A 17,806-nucleotide genomic window follows, 5' to 3' on the forward strand; every position below is an offset into this window, starting at 1 on the left:
GGAAACATTATGTCTGCAAACAGGATTGCCTACAGACTCAAACTAATCCTTCTCTGTAGGATTAAGGCTTTAATCACAATATTCTGCAAATCATCTTAAGGAATTAGTTCTTGTCCCATTCCTCCAAGAAATACACCCATATACTGTGCAGTGCATCATGGGGGTTATCATGCTTTTGCACGTATGAGCCTCAACTCACATGAGCACCATTTCACTAGTCAGGTCAAATTTGTAACCAATATTTGAAGTACTTCAAAGTGTACATTTTTGTCAGTAAATACTATTTTTGAATGAAATCTCAGACAGCTTTCATAAAGTAAACGTTACTGTGTAAACCCCTCTCTGTATGTTCTCCTGTTGTGATAGGAATTTATTTCTTTGCATAACACCAAAAACTGCCTGATGAGCTGCTGCAAGTAACACCGCTGTCAATGTCATGTGAAACCATTCAGAGCGGCTTTATCCAACTCCCAGAAGCCATGGCTGGTGAAAGGTCATAACATCTCATCATCCCTGCAAAGAGCACTTCACAGACCCCAGAGCAACATGGGAATTCACAGTATCGCTCAGAGAAACATCAAATGTTTGTGTGTGTGTTGTCACAGTGCACACAAGGTATTGCTACACTCAAGTGCCACAGATCCATCCGTCGAGATGGATGTAAGGAGAGATCAAGATTGGTAAATCTCCTAAAACTTCAGAAATAAAAGCTGACAAGCCCATGTTTCACAGGCAATCTTTGCCGTGCTCAGTTTGGAGTGATGCTCAACGTTTCCAGCACAGAGTCTTCACATTAAAAGCCTTCAGGTTTCAGAAATGTGGCTGCACACTCTGTGGTGATGGAATTATTGCTCTGTACATATTTATAATATATTTATATTATAAATATGTAATATGGGTTAATTTAATCATAATCTGATGCCTGACGATGATAACTGACTATTGCCACTGCTGCTACTGCTACAGCTACTACTGGCTACCGTTACTAGCTACAGCTACTAGCTATCGTTACATGAACCTGGAATATTGCCTCTTGGTGGAATATTCCAGGTTCAATAAAAACTTCTATTCACGTTATTGTTTAACCCTCCTGTCGTGTTGGGGTCAAATCTGAACTATTTACTACTTTCATCAATCTTAAATATTGTGTTTTACATTTGATTGTCTCAAGGCCTCATGATATCCTCCACAGTAGGCATTTGAACATATAAACTTGCTGATCATCACTTTCACTGAATTTGAGAGGTTTAGTCAACTTTGAGACACCTATGGTGTTACCGGCCAAAAATGACCGCAATATAAAATGAATGGGTAACCTTTTATTATGTACACCCACAAATCGACGAGATATTGGTTTTGGAATATATTTTCATTGTCTATTCTTTGTATATTCACCGCAGACAGATTAAAAAGGAGTTCAATAAAATGTTGTGATGATTAGTGCTTTCTTTGTTAATGTAAGAACAGTTGAAGTAAGGGGGGGGAGAAATAAACACTACAGGAAGGTGAATACTACATTGACAAAAACAGACACCTGAATGTTTATTAAATTGTCCCTGCTGCGAGCTGCTTCTGCATTCCTATGCAGACATTAGTTGTTGAAGAATCGTTGACTCATAGCCTTTTCTGAGACATTAAAGCAGCTGAAATGATTTTAAAATACTTTTCCGATATGCAATAAGTCATGCTCAACACTATCCATCTGTCATTTAACAATTGAACATTCTCTTAGTGAACATCCTATCATGTCTAGATTGAGTGTTATTGTTCATCTGATGTAATTGCTACAAAAACACTTTTCAATAGGTGGGTCTGGCTACAGTTAATAAAGTATTTCAATCTAAATGTTCTTAAAACATTTTCTAACTGTTTTATTTTGTAATATTCTAAATCATAATCATTTCCGGTCACAAGAGGTAGAAAAGCAAAGTTTTAAATCACCTAGAAAAAAGGAATATTCTTACAGGACAGGAGGTAGTGGTGCACTTTGGCCAAAATAAGTTTAAGAACAACAAACACTAAAAAGACTCTAGACTTGGAAATGCATCACATCACTAGTCCCTGAGGGCTTCCATACCAAGCTGTGTACATGTGGAAGTCACTTTCAGCACTCCACAGGGTAGAGGAAAAAGCTCTGTGACACGCAGAGCCATATCTTTAGTGTGTGTGTGTGTGTGTGTGTGTGTGTGTGTGTGTGTGTGTGTGTGTGTGTGTGTGTGTGTGTGTGTGTTCAGTTCCTAGGTTTAAATGTGTCTTAATATTTCCCCAGTGTAGTGGATGTTCCTTATCTAATAACACCAGCCCACATAAAATAAATTGACTTTCAATTACAACCATCCTCTGCATATGAGAGTCAGCCTCAGCGAACAGTATAATTACGGCAGATACAAATATTTTTCACTGTATGCATCCTTGCTGATTAAGCAAGCCCTGACCTCTCTTGTGTGCTGGATGCCTTTTAATCAATACAAGGAAGCTAAGTAGCAAGTTAATCATTGTAACGAAGATGATTGCAGCTGTTATGATGAATAATGAAAATTTACTTAACTACAGGTGAAAATGTTGAACACAATTGCCTCGAAACACCCTTTATTCCACCTTGTTTTGAAGCTTTCTGAATCAGTGGTCTTCCAATTTAGAGATCCCTCAGTTCCTGGACAGCAGGTCTGACTGCAGACCAACATGTGCTTCTGCCAAGACAAGTGCCAAGTGTGATCTGTATCTTTAAATCTTACTAAGCCTCCTTAATACAATCACCTCTAAGCCAAATCTCAAGACATTAAAATGCTCTAAATTAAATATACTGCCATCACACTCTCTCTCGCTGATACAGACTGCTTATCGTTAATTAACACACTCAGTTAACCATTACAGCAGATACTGATCCTCTGTCTGTTGTTAGATTTGTTTTGGTAGCAGGCTCCGGCCTAACTTTTTAATTAATTATAACCACACCAAAGTCAGAGTAAAACATACCAAATCAAAAGTGTTATTGTTTAACTTTGTTATCCTTATCTATTGTGGATTTGCATTAAATAAATTATTCAAATGATAGTCAATGAAAGTCATTGATATGCAACAGAACTAACTTTTTCACTTTCACAATAGGATATTTTTTTATGTTATAAGCAATATGTTCAGTCAAATGATTGACTTATGTGTACCGTGTGATTAAGGGGATAACATGCAGCGAGCCGGTCATTATTAGGAACTTGTAAGCTCTGGTTTTTAGACAATCAGGAGTTTACTGGCCAGCAGCTAACAGCTAACGTTAGCTCTGTTCCTTGCTTTTTTCAAAAGGATCTGTTGTTCGCAATGTATCATTATCATATTGTTTCCTTTCTCTTGGTTTGTCAGTAAAAACAGTCACTATTATTGGTATCTTATCACCGGCGTCCCTACTGTGGACAATTTACATTGTTTGACAAAATCACTAACAACACAAAAAAGCTCTTTCTAATCACATGGCAGTTCGTTGGCTCCATCTGACACACTGGCTAAATATTTCTTCCAACCTGTCATGTCAGTTCAAAAAGATTTTATTTTGAACATTAAATGTGTGGTGGTCTCTCTCTGCTCTCTGCCAGGTCAGATCTCCATCACATCTGCTCCCTGCACTTCTCTGCTGGATACCCCTGCTGTCTGTGTATCGGTGCTGCAGCTGTCCACTGACATGATGCTGTCAAAGTGTGTTGTGCTAAAATGTTGTTTGACTGCCAGCCACTGTAAAGTGAAGCGCAGAGGAGAAGCCGAGGAAGAAAAGGTGTCAAAAAAGTGAGGCATGACTCATCAGCAAACAAAAGCACAAGCACTCCTCTTCTCAGAAATAATAGAGAAGAAGACATGGTTTTGAACAAGATGCAGATTATGATAAACCTAATTAGTATGTAATTTTTTTTAGGGTTGAAGTTTTGGTATTATCCTGCCAGCTCATAGATTCTCATTGTGAACGTGGAAATATGGAGTACACCAAAGCTTTATGATAGAAATGCACTTCGCTCGGCATCAGCCAATCGGCTTGCTACTCCATCTCTGCGAGTGGGACCCAGGTACCCCTCAAAAACACTGCCGGCTATCCTAGCTCCTAAATGGTGGATGAGCTCCCCATTGACATCAGGAGAGCCGAAACTCTGCATATCTCCCAGCGCCAACTGAAAACGCATCTGTTTCCATTGCACCTAAGCAATTAAATTCTTGCTGGAAAGAAAAGCACTTTATAGAGTTAGCTTAGGCTTTGTCACCAGCACTTACAATGGTTAGACCTGCTTGAAGTATATACTGTATATCTGCACTTCCTTGTTGTTCGGAGTTTGGTTCACTATGTTTTTTGCACTTATTGTAAGCCAAATGTAATGTATAGATTTTGATCTTGTGCTATATCCAAGGGTCGCAACACTGCTCATGGTAGTGATGGTTGTCAAAATCATCTTCCTCAATAACCCCCAAAACCCCTCCAAAATCTTCCAAAGCGCCCAAGCCATTTTTATTTCAACTTATGCTAATTGTAGAAATTGCCCAACATGTGCAAGTTAGCATTCAGCAGTTTCTATGAGCTGTGGATCGTACTATACATTTCTAAAATAAAACTTTGAGGTACTCAACATTTCCAGGTTCACTATTCTGGCAACTAGACCATTTGCCGTTTCTCTCTACAATGAAATTGTTAGAAGACATAACGTACCTCCTAAGACCGTCCTTGTTGTGTTTAACAGCCAGCACTTTATAGAAGAGTACCGCATGAGCGTCAGTGTGGTAAACTGCTCTGTGCCACCATATGTTTGTACGAATCCCTGCCTAATTAAAACTGAGCAGGCTCTGTAGGGTAGATGTGGACTTAAAATGTCATGGAAAGTTTTGTTGCTGGATGTTGGAATGTTCCCCCATTGGTGCTTGAGCTCTGCAAAGAACAGTAGAGTAGGGAGGGGGGGGGACCTTCCTGTGTATGTAAAAAGAGAGAAAGAGATGACAGAAATATAAATGGTAAATGGACTGTATTCAGACAGCTTCTTTCCTGATCTGTGACCCTTCAAACACTTTTTTAAATACCAGTCAGCATTCAGCCATTCAAACACAGTCACACAGGGGCCGCCATACAAGGTGCCACCAACAACATTCACACACACTCACACACCGCTGGCAGACCGGAGCAACCTGGGGCTATGTATCTTGCCCAGGGACACATCAGCATGACGACTGCAGGAGCTGGGGATCCAACATCAGACCTTTTCCCCGGCTGTGGAGGCACAAAAGGCCCAGGATCCCTGCTCACTGGTTTTAACCAGTGCAGATGTGTGTAGATCTCTGAAAAGGATCAACGCACACAGGGCTCCAGGACCTGATGGCATCCCTGGCCGTGCTCTCAAGGTGTGTGCAGTTCAGCTGGCAGATGTGTTCACAGACATTTTCAATAGGTCACTGCTCCAGTCTGTAGTCCCCACATGTTTTAAAGAGTCCATCATTGTCCCTGTCCCCAAAAAGACAAAACCCATCTGCCTCAATGACTACCGCCCAGTTGCACTCACCTCCATCATCATGAAGTGCTTTGAGCGGTTAGTCAAAACTTTTATCACCTCCTCCCTCCCTGACTCACTGGACCCCAGTGGCGTTTTCTCCCGGAGGCCAAGGGAGGCGTGGCCTCCTCATTTATATTCGATAAAAAAATATCCATGAGTTGGGATTCATGACGCACATTTTAGGTTCCAAATATGCCGTGTTTAATTCCCTGATGTCATGTTTTTCTTTGAGCGAGCAAAACAGCGCCCCTATAGGTGAAATACTGCCATCTAAGGAGGCCCGTTTAACTTGGCCTCCACTACTACTAAGGGTTTTAGCCAATCAGATTGAAGCTCGGCTTGTCACCGAACGCTCATCAAGGTCAATCAAACTGTAAAAATTTAAAAAATGAGGAGGCTAGCTTGTACGTGCCTCCTACACTAATACGTAAGTACGTAACCACACACAACCATGCTGTTGCTAACCGTGAAGGAAGGTTAGAAAGTAAGAATGGATGGCGACGGAGACCCAGAGTTTTTTCTGAGAAACGATTTCACTAAACTACCGTTTGAAATTCAGTTAAAAATAAAACAGAAGGGTAGGTCCACTCCGAATCTCGACCTTACTCAGGGAAGAGCTAAAGGAAATACCCGGACGTTTTGTGAAGGGAACTATACGAGAACGGACTGGCTAACAGGGAGTGTAATGCTAAATTGTCTTTTCTGCTGGCCATGCCTCTTGTTTGACCGCTCCAGCATGGGGATCTGTATGACCGGGTCACAGATCATTTCGCCACCATTAAGGATAGGAGAATGGCATTTCTCTACAAATAGTGAGTAAGCTTACTTTATTTCTTTACGCAGTGTGACAGCCGAGGCTTTCACTTTAGCATCCTGCGGACAGTGGTGTGAACCCGTCAGAGACTTTTAGAATGTGAGGCCACCTGTAGGCTACAGTTCAGTGTATTATTGAGATTACAAATATGGGTGTAAGGTTTTGTGTTGTGTTGTGTTGTGTTTGTTTAAGCTTGTTGCGATATGGTGTCAATAAATAGCAGCAGCTGCAATCATTTGTCCTGATTTATTTATGCTACTTTTAGTCACATTGTTGACATGGGTATGACGTCATTCAGTAGCTTACGATCTCTCTGGCCTCCTCTGTAAAATTGGCCACGCACCGCTACTGCTGGACCCCCTGCAGTTTGCCTACAGAGCAAACAGGTCCACGGATGATGCCATCTCCCTCACCCTCCACACTGCCCTCTCCCACCTGGACCAGAGGAACACTTATGTGAGAATGCTGTTCATTGACTACAGTTCAGCATTCAACACCACTGTGCCCTCCAAGCTCATCATTAAGCTCAGGGACCTTGGGCTCAACAGCGCCCTCTGTGACTGGATCATGAGCTTCCTGACGGGCAGATCCCAGGCAGTGCGGATGGGGAACATCACATCCTCCACCTTGACCCTCAACACCGGAGCCCCTCAGGGTTGTGTGCTCAGCCCTCTCCTCTACTCCCTATTCACGCACGACTGCGTGGCCACACACAGCTCCAACACCATCATCAAGTTTGCTGACGACACGACCGTCATCGGCCTGATCACAGACTGCGGACGAGACGGCGTACAGAGAGGAGGTCAGAGCCCTGACATCTTGGTGCCAGGACAACAACCTCCATCTCAACGTCAGCAAAACAAAGGAGCTGATTGTGGACTACAGGAAGAGGCAGAGAGAGGCATACACACCCATCACCATCGACGGGACTCCTGTGGAGAGAGTCAGCAGCTTCAGGTTCCTCGGGGTAAACATCAGTGAGGACCTGACATGGACACATCACACCAGGGTCATATCCAAGACGGCTCGACAGCGGCTCTTCTTCCTCCGCAGGCTGCGGAAGTTCAACATGGACTCCAGGATACTCTGCAACTTCTACAGGTGCACCATCGAGAGTATCCTGACTGGCTGCATCACCGCCTGGTATGGCAGTTGCACCGCCCTCAACCGTAAGACTCTACAGAGGGTGGTGAAAACTGCTCAGCACATCACCAGGACGGAGCTGCCATCCATGGAGGACCTCTACACCCAGCGGTGTAGGAAGAAGGCCGGTAGGATATTAAAGGACCCCCATCACCCCAGCAACAATCTGTTCTGTCTGCTGCCGTCTGGCAGACGGTACCGCAGCATCCGGACCAAGACCACCAGACTCAGAGACAGTTTTATACCACAGGCTATAAGACTACTGAACTCCTGAGCTGTGTGAATGTCTACTCACATCTGTTTATAGTACACACATACATATATATATATATATATATATATATATTATACACATCTGCCATACATATCTGTTTATAGTACACATATCTATATATTGTACATATCTGCCATATACATCTGCTATACATAATATATGCATCTGTCCATACCTCCTCATTCAACAGTGTAAAGTATTTAAATACTTTCAATGTATTCCAAATATGTATATATTTCACATCCTCAAATCTTTATTGTTATATTGTAAATATTCTTCTCTCTTTTTGCACTATTTTATTTATCTTATTTGCACCATGCATGTTGAGTTGTTGGAGGAGCACGCGACATAAGATTTTCATTGCCAACATATACGCTGTATCTGCTGTGCATATGACAAATAAAACCTTGAAACCTTGAAACCTTATTGGAGCATGACCATGTACCTCCACAGCCACAGCTGCCCAAACATGTGATACGTTTATATTGCAACACAAAACAGTGACTGGGTGCAGGAATGAGTCTTTAACGTGTTTTTGGTTAGTAGCCTGGAATACAGATTAAACAAGACACAAGATTAAAGTCATGTCACTGTGTTTTTAGCCTAACCATAGCTTTTTACCTCTGATGATTTCATTCACTTATATATCAAAAATACTAAAACGGTGTTAATATTTGAAGTTTATTCTGCTGGACAAAACATGTAAGTATCATAATGTGTGTTTGCCACAGATCTTATTTTCTGCACGTTACCGAAACGATGGGGGACCACGAAGTTAGCATCGCAAGGGAGCCGTTGCTAATGCTAACTTCGTGGTCGGCCGACAAAAGAACATTATTCCTGAACTCAACTAATTCCTAAAATAAAGAAGATTGATTTTGAAATGTAATAATGTTGGAGGGTACATTTATATGCATATTTATATCATATATGTTATATAATTTGTATTGTGTTATGTGTTATTCCTTCAGAATATAAAAGCTCAGTATATACTGTACATTATCATTTAAAATTAATCTTCTCCACGCTGCTCATTATGCAGCATGATGTCCAGTTTAATGGACGTTATATAACAGAAAGTGAGGGATATTCTGGGATTATAGTATCAGCATAGATCATCTTTCATTTTGAACAATGCAATCTGTTCCTTTTATATAGTTGTAGAAGGTTTTACTTACATTTCATACAAAGCATTAGTATTGTTGAACAATTAATCCATGTTTAATCATTGGCATCTCATGTAGCACTCGTAATCATGTGACTGAAGTGAAGAACATGAAAAAGCAGTGTACAGGGAACCGACTGGCACAGATCAGTATCTCTCACTGCAAGTGGGACCCTGGTGCCCCTCAACAAAAAGCAAATGTACTTGCAATACTTTTGCTTCTTTAAGTGTGTATCTTCATGGTGAGAGTGCTTTGGATAACAGACTCAGCTAAATGGATTTAATGGAATAGATGGAATGCAACAGGAGAGTTGATGATAATTCTATCCTGATTTACTGTAAAGGTCCCCTTTTATGCAAAATGCACTTTTTGCTCTCTTCTATACATGAATATGTGTCCCCAGTGTGTAAGTAGACTCACAAAGTGTCCGAAAATACAACCCTCTCTCTTTTCCTCCTTACCCACATCTCTAAAAACGGGGGTTGAAACGAGCTGATCCAGATTTGCTGTCCTTGTGGAAATGTGGGCTGGCTTTACATTTAACTCCTGGCAACGTCCTGCCCATGTCCCAACCTATCGTCACCCATATACAGTCAGTGAGCTGAATAGCTCCCCCCCCAGCTGTGCGTCTGTGTATTCAGCAGGATGTCTGCAGGAGGGACTTAGCATAGCCGTGGGAAGATGATTTGGGTTGGGGGTGCTGAAGACTGAGAGGTGTTCCGATAGGCTAAATAAAAGACAGGCATACGTGTGCGCAATATTTAAACACCACACGATGTATTTCATTGTAAACCAGATAGGCTACTGTGATGTGAACACTAAAACAAAAGGCTACTTATTTCAATAAAAAAATGTTTACAGCTTTAAAGACGGTATTGTAAATGAGCGACTTCCGAAAAAACATTAAACCAAACAAGCATCAACAGAAACCTGCAGTGTTCTCAGGGGCAGGGAAGAATGCACAATATGTCTATTAGTATCTGTTGAGCTGTGGTGCCCTACTGTTGCACAGATAACGTTGCATTCGGAGGAAAAGCATGCACGGAGAGTGAATTATCTTTAGCCGTACTTGGCGTATTTATTCGGTGTGCTCTGACACATCAGTCTCACGGTCAGAGCTACTACGGCATCAACTACTACTGAACAAGCATTTAGTTCAACCTTTTATAGGCTGTACCTTAGAATCGCACACAACTGAGAACAGTTATTATATCTCAACAATCTCAACTGACATGAAAAACAAAAAAGTCAGCGTCGAACTATTTACAGTACACTGCTCGGCGGCAGCTGAGCTGATCAAATCAAGCGCTTACCGTTGGGCCTTTCACAGTACTACTCCAAACACGGACTGACGCTCAGGCGTCATGGAAATAAAATCTCTCATGAGCGCATTCATGTCCACATCGTCCATAATGTCTTTGTGGACATTCATCAATGAAAGATGCGTCAGCCTCTTCTGTGTCATTGTGGACCTTAACCAAGTCTTTAACCTTCTCAAAGTGGAGAACGATCGTTCCGATGAGGCCACTGATATTGGCAGAGCCAGACATAACTGGATGACTTTCTCAACCTCAGAAAAGAGAGCTCTCGTCTGTGGATGGAGATTACAAAGACGTGCTGCTACATCTTTAACTGTGGTGCACCGAGACTCCTTGGTGACAGTGTTCAGCATTTTAAGCTGGAGATCAAGGCGGCAGTTGTCCAGCTCCATAGGAAGCTGAAGGCTGTCCAAGTCCACTGTTTCTCCCTGTGCTGCTGCTATAACTGCCCTCTCTCTTTTCCCCGCTAGCGTCAAAGTCTCTTGGTCGAACCTTCTTTGAAGCTCCCCTGAAACTAGATCGACAGCCTCATAGAATTCCCGTTTCCAAGAGGCTGTTGGTGCGCTGCGAGTGAGTGCTTCTGGCTCTGCAGTTTGCCTAAATCGTGCCGGGGTTCTGCTCTCTTTCGTTTCTGGCATTTTGAGATCCATTCTTGAGGAATGTTCTTCCACCTTCTGAAACATCTGCACAACATTTGGGTCGTCTCAAAGGGCCGCAATGCTGTTTTTCAGTACATTTGCGCACTCAAATGTGCCAAGCGCACTCATTGTGGAGCTCTGCAGCTTCCGTGCCACAGCCTCACACGGTTCAAACAGTGCCTGGCAACAGAGCAGGCCGAAGAGAGTTCTGCCTTTACGGGCTTGCTTCCACAGCCCGACAATCTTTGCTCTGCTGTCACCTCTTGTGGTTTTGTCATCTTTCAACAACGTTAGTGTGGCCAGCAGAGTGTTGTAAGATGAACATATGCGCCTGATGGCTGTGGCCCGCACACACCACCTGGTTGGGCACAGGCCTAGGATGTTAACTGCAACCTCGTCGCAACTACTGAAAAGCGATTCATAAAGCTGTTTACGCTTTGACGACTCTCGTATCACACCAGCAACACCCCGCACAAAGTTTAATGTATCGGCCACTACGCCAACTTCGCAGGCGACTTCTTGGAGAACTAAATCAAGTGCGTGGTTGTTGCAGTGAACGTACATGGACAGAGGGCACAGTTCTTTCAGACGGGCCTGGACTCCTGAGAAACAGCCGGACATATTACTAGCGCCATCAAAACAATAAGCAATAAGTCTTTCAATCGGAATGTTCAGTCTCAAAAACACATCCTTGATGCAAGAAAATAAAGTTTGTCCGGTAGAGTCAGGAGCATTATAAAAACCCCAAAACAAGCAATGCGCCTCCAGGCTGCTGTCAACAAACTGCAAACAACATGAGAACTGTTCTGTGGTGCTAATGTCAGTAGTGCCATCAGCAACTAGTCCATAAAACATGGATTCGGAAGAATTGGCGACAATGTTCCTCTGAATTGCATGCGCGAACTGTTGAATGATCTCGTTCTGTATGGTGTTTGACATCCAATTGTCTCGTCTCATAATCCACTCTCTTTCCTTCGGAAGATCATATGTTCGCTCCAGAATGTATCCAAACAGTATACCATCACGTGTAGTGTCTCCCCTGAACGGAATACCTTTGCTGCCCAAAAAACGAATACTTCTGAACAGTAGTTCCAAAACATGACGAGCAGTCGCCTGTTGTTTGCAAACCGCATCAGATAAGAGAGCGTTAATCGGTGTGCCTTCCAGTGCAGCAAGTCTCTGAATGGAGTCTGTGTGCAGTTTAGATTTTTCATGTTCGTTGAATTTTGAGGTAGCCTTACGCCAGTTTCCGAAACCACCCGACAGAAATGGGTTGTCTGCACGAACACTATCAGCATTGATCAGTCTTTTTTCTTTGGCTCTCAGGCAAGCAAAACACAAGACACGATCTATCTCTGGAACATAATGTAGCCACTTCCACCTGTTAAACCAGGATGGTGAAAATGTACGACTGTACGTTTCTTTCCCACAACGTCGACCAGGAAAATTAAAGTTCAACGGTTGGAAAGGCTCAGTGGGTACACATCCACTGTCAGTGGCAGCAGCATTGTGCAGAGACGTGGCGGGCTTTGGAGGGCCGTTATTACCGTCATCATTTGTGTCAGTGATCTCTGCATCTTCTGAAACGGAGGATGAACTGCTGCTGCTAGCTGGATTTGTTTCCGTTTCTCCAATCTGGAGACACTCTGGTGGTGTAGACCTACTGGTTTTAGACACTGGTATTGGTAATCCACTGAAAAAATCTGAAATTCGTTTCTGTGCCATTTTAACGTTCAGGCTGCCATTTTAGCTTAAACAATCCCGTGGCTACTTCATATGACATCTGATATAACCAGAATGCACAGCGCTATCGAAAACGTTTTGAAGATTATTTTTGTAATAATTAAGAAACTGTATTAAACCATATTACACAACATAATTTTAAATTTTAGACATTTTATGCATTTAATAGTTTATGTATTTTATCGTTAGGTTTTTTTTGTCAACTGGCAGGGCTGCTACGATATTCCAACTGTCGGGACCAGACCTCCAGCAGGGGGTGCTGCAGCACCCCCAGCACCCCTACTTCCCACGGCTATGGGACTTAGAGTTGTTGTTTACAGAATCTGCATTCAGAATAGGTGCTCCAATAGAGGAGGATGAGATGTCTGTTTGGTTTTTGACAACCTCAGACATGTTTTGTATGATGAGACCTTAAAGTATAGTGTTCAACTAGGATGGCAATCGATTTAAATTGTCTTATTATATCGTGGGAGAAAACGATCGATATCGTTATCATTCGAATTTTATATTAAATTCTGATTATGACTATATTACAATGAATGAACATACAAAAACAGCGTGATGGAGATTTTTACAGAAGGAGAACAACTCATGTGTGGCAAGATTCAACCGATCCGTTCAATGGTTGACTGATAATATCCTGTTGATTTACATGGGAGCTTGCAGCTAGTGAAGCCGGTGTTATTACACAATTGATGTTTACCATAATATCAATATAGTTAAAACATCATGTTAAAAAAGCTTACAAAAATACTGTATACTTAGTCTGACAGTTTTGCCAATGTAACATCAACTATCAAACAGGAGGAAGGTCTATATATTACATATGTCTCTGTTGTAGTGGTAAACACTGGAGAAAGAACAAGCTTTGTGCTGTATCAGAAACAATGCGCCACGTGTTCTGGAAGTATTATGGTCTGTCTTTACATTAGCAAGCATCCTACACTCAGAGCTAACGCTGTACTGGAGAGACTGTGTGTAATATAAAGGTCCTGTCCTTGTGGTAAACCGAGAGAGAGACTTTTGAGCTCCATACTGTTTCAGAGATAATGCTGGATGTGGTTTGGAACATAATATGGCGTTTAATCACGGCAGCGTTTAGCTGAGTTTCTCCCGGTAGAAAACTCTCTTCAGAGGAGAGATCATGACGCTCCAAAGGGGCGTGGCCAGCAGCAGCTCTAAAGGGGCGTGGCCAGCAGCAGCCCCAAAGGGGCGTGGCCAGCAGCAGCTAGTTCATTTAAAGCTACATTCACAGAATCAGCACTTCAGGAACAGGGCTCCAATAGAGGGGGATGAGGCATGCTCTGTTTGGTATTTTGAGCAAAACACTTCAGACATGTTTTGTATAGATATGAGACCTATAATATAGTGTTCAAACTAGGGATGGGCATTCGATTAAATTGTCTTAATCAATCGTCGGGAGAATTAACGATCGATTTTCGATTAATCATTCATATTTTTATATTAAAATTCACTATTTATAGACTATATTAAAAATGGAATGAACATACAAAAAACAGCGTGTTTTCCTCATTGAGAGATTTATTACAAGATGAACAACTCTTGTGGCAGTTCAACCGGATCCGTTCAATGGTTGAACTGAAAATATGCGCTGCTGTGCTCTTAAGCAGCGGAGCTTGCAGCTAGAAGCCGGTGCTTATGAACACAACTGACCCTCGTTTTACCCCAAAATAATAATAATAATATAAAAAAACAATCATGTTAAAAAATAACTTAACCAAAAATATATAATACTTTTAGTCTGACAGGTTTTGCCAAATGTAACTCAAAACTATCCAAAAAGGCGAGAAAGAGGGTGAGAGAGAGATTAGCCAACCTAACAATGAATTAGGCTAATTAACAAAGCTTCATAAAAATAACCAGTATCTCACATACAACTTCAGCACCAGTCTACTGATTTTTGTTGAGAAAGATAAGCATGTTAACATGCTCTGGGGTCAGACGCGACCGCAGCCTGGTGACTGTCAGTCCAGCCGCCGAAAACACCCGCTCTGAGGGGACTGACGTCGCCGTGATGCACAGGTACCTCCGTGCTAACTTGGCAAGCCTGGGGAACCTTATTCCATTCACTTTCCACCAGTCTGTAGGATTGCAATCCAGGGGTGGGGGAGCCTCCCTCAGAAAGTTATGAAGTTCTGCTCCTTCGATGCCAGACTCGCATTGAGTGGTATAGTGCTCCCCAAGGAGTGGTGTCATAGCAGAGACCTGGGACTGGGAGGCCGTGACTCCAGTGTTTGCGCTCCCCTGGTCCGTGTCAGACAACGCAGGCTCCTCGTCTCCCCCAGCCATTGCGATAGCCGCCCTACCAATCTCCATTGCCTCTCCCAGTTCAACCAGTTTCACATTAGCAGCCATTTTCTGTGTTGGTGTGAGAAAGCCCAGGTGCTTGTGACGAGGGTCCAGCATTGATGAGATCATGGGGGCGGATGACACAAACTCATCAGACTGACCCTGTAAATGATGGGGGAAATCAATAAGAAAAAATGCTGTATCTAAATAGTCAACACAACGCAGATAAGAGGCAAGTATGCATGTAATTAGGCCTACTCCAATTGGCTATTTATGATGGAAATCATTTAAAGTAAGATAAATAGTTTAGCTTACATTCATTCGCTTGATGGAGGGAGGACCGCACTTTTGTCTTGAATTCGATGAGTCTGGGCCCGTCTTTTTCACTGGGCATTAGGTGGATATTGATGAGGCCGAAGGTGACAGGATAAGTGTTCGAGATGGAGACGTCTTTCTCTGCAGACATAACCGTGGTGGCACATTTAAGTGCCGACAGCACAGGCTGTGTGTCCTCCATCATCTGCCAGTACTCATCCTTCAACTCCAGGATCCTGGCATCTTGAAGCTTGGTCACGGTTCGGTCCGACAGCACAGCAGCAACAGCCCACCGCTGCTCCCCCAGCCGATCAAACATCTCGCACACGGAGTTCCACCGTGTTTTACACGACTGGATAAGCCGGTGAGTTGCAAGGCCCATTTGCTCCTGTTTCTTTTGCAGTGCATTGGTTGCTGCAGTGCTGTGATTGAAGTGGCTAACCGCTGATATTACCCGATATAGATACAGTGCAAATCCGTCATTTATGGCCAACTGGAGTGTGTGTGCAAAGCAGGCAACAGAAATCCAGTTCACTCTGGTTGGACTGTTGGCAGCAGCAATATTGGCCGTGTTGTCATGAACGCATGCAATAACTCGGTCTTCAAGTCCCCATTGCTCTACAGCTTCCTTCATTTTCTCAGCGAGGTGGTCAGCTGTATGCCGACCTGGCAGGCTTTCTGTGCGCAGGACCGCTGAGTTCATCACTGATGTAGTGGCAGGTGATCGTGATGTAGCTCTCTGCTCGTTGTGCATCACAGCTCCTCCGTGCTAACATGGAGTTGATGCTAGGTTGAGACCGAGAGCAGGACGCACCGCCACTAACCAGGGTCGGATGCACGTTTTTGTGGTGCATCATTTGAGTCGTGGACGAGTTGTACTTATATACAGCTTCGCAGTGTTGGCAGTGAACTGAGTCATTCTTTAAATCAAAATGGTCCCACGCCACACTTCGCCGTGACCTCTTCATGATTACTTTTGAAATACACGGAAACTCCCAGGTATCTGAGTAGGCCTGTGGCGTTTTTTTCAAACATTGCCCCCGTGTGGTAAATGTTTGATTGCTGCCACATAGCGAAATTCATTGCATTCCTTCAAGACTCACACTACGAACCTGCATTAGTTTTATCGATAACAAATTAATGTCATCGACGAAATTCTTAATGATCAATTAATCTATTGTCGATTAATCAGCCCATCCCGAGTTCAAACATAGCATAATAGGAGACCTTTAAGAGCAGAAGTGAGGGGCCCTGTCCACATTGCGGCAGCAAGCGTCTTTTTTCTGAGTGCTGCTAGTTTTTTTGTCCGGCTGCTCCGAGTTGAAAATATTTCCAGCCAGCGAGTTCCCTGTGGACATGTGAAGTGAGGCTTGTTTTTGGCCGTGTCAGTCCAAAGACCAAACATGTTGTTGCCAGTGATTGTGTTTGTCATACAGCAGTTGTGATACATGTGGAGAGATTGTTGTCATAGAAAGAGTAAAAAAGTGCTGGGGCGCTACTCTGATCAAACACTGAGGGCAGGCAGCCTCAGCGCCCTGCCAGCACCTTCATGCCAGAAAAGGTGCTATGTTGACACGGTAGAATGTCAGAACATCTAACCACTATTTAGGTGACAAACAGTGACTTGGCTGTTGAAGGTTCCCGTGGCGCCCCCTGTTGAAGTTTCGAAGGCTTCACCATGCACATTGTGCAAAACATCCTTTAAGTTATTCATATCTATTGCTTCTTATCCGTTTCATTTTCCATCTACCTAATCCATGTTTTGACAATGTTTCAAATGCCGAAAAGGAAACATTACATTTCTAAAACGGTTCATTTGAATTCATCTTCATGAATTAGACGTTTCCATAAAAGAGTGTTTGAAACAATTTTCCATGTTATATGAAATGTTTTTTCTCTAACCTCTAAGTTTTGTTAAACTGTTAAAATCCAAACTGTGTAACACAAAAAACAAACTGCTTTACAGTCAAATTAAAATCCCTGAGTGAAATGTGTGGGTCTAGATGGAGAAGCAGGAGACTTACACCCAAAGCTGCAGGAATAATGGAGCATCCACTGGGAGGGACATCTTGACACGTTTAAATGGCACCTTGTTCTGCTTTAATTACACCCATGTAGGGTGTGGGTGGGATTAGGAGAGTCCATGTGTCCTCTGCATTTGGGCGTGTGTGTATCTCTACGCTTGTTTGTACTTGTATCTTTCATACAAGTGTGTGGATGTGCGCATGTGTCTTCTAAAATAAATGTTGCCTGTCAGAACAAGATGTGGGCTTTTGACACATGCTGAAAATGCTTTGAGAGAGAAGTAAAGAAGAAAGACAAAGCATTTCTGCCACACAGACACACACACCCTCGGTGGGTACCTGTGTGAGACGTATGGAGCAAGGACAGAGATTCAACCCTGAGCACTGAACACATCTCTCATCAAAACGTCCTCATCTTCTGACAGTCATAACCAGAGTTGGGTGTAACGCGTTACAAAAGTAACGGAGTTACAGTAATGTATTACTTTTTGCTGTAACGCAGTAATATAACGCATTACTTCTGAACTTTGGGTAACGCAGCCTCTGC

General features: G+C 42.9%; 1 protein-coding gene across 5 annotated transcripts in view; it reads right to left on the reverse strand.

Moving 5' to 3' along the window:
- The window catches only part of LOC134878525 (junction plakoglobin-like), a 135,594-nt gene that overhangs the window by 50,328 nt on the left and 67,460 nt on the right, over positions 1-17,806 (reverse strand). The window contains exon 1 of one of the 5 annotated variants that reach the window (XM_063904615.1): positions 4,682-4,788. The exons of the other annotated variants lie outside the window; for them this stretch is intronic. The gene's annotated coding sequence lies outside the window, so the exon portion shown is untranslated. Of the gene's footprint in view, positions 1-4,681; positions 4,789-17,806 lie in introns of those variants that run through there. 5 annotated transcript variants of the gene reach the window in all.

The sequence above is a fragment of the Eleginops maclovinus genome, chromosome 16, assembly GCF_036324505.1.
Source record: "Eleginops maclovinus isolate JMC-PN-2008 ecotype Puerto Natales chromosome 16, JC_Emac_rtc_rv5, whole genome shotgun sequence".
NCBI lineage: Eukaryota > Metazoa > Chordata > Actinopteri > Perciformes > Eleginopidae > Eleginops > Eleginops maclovinus.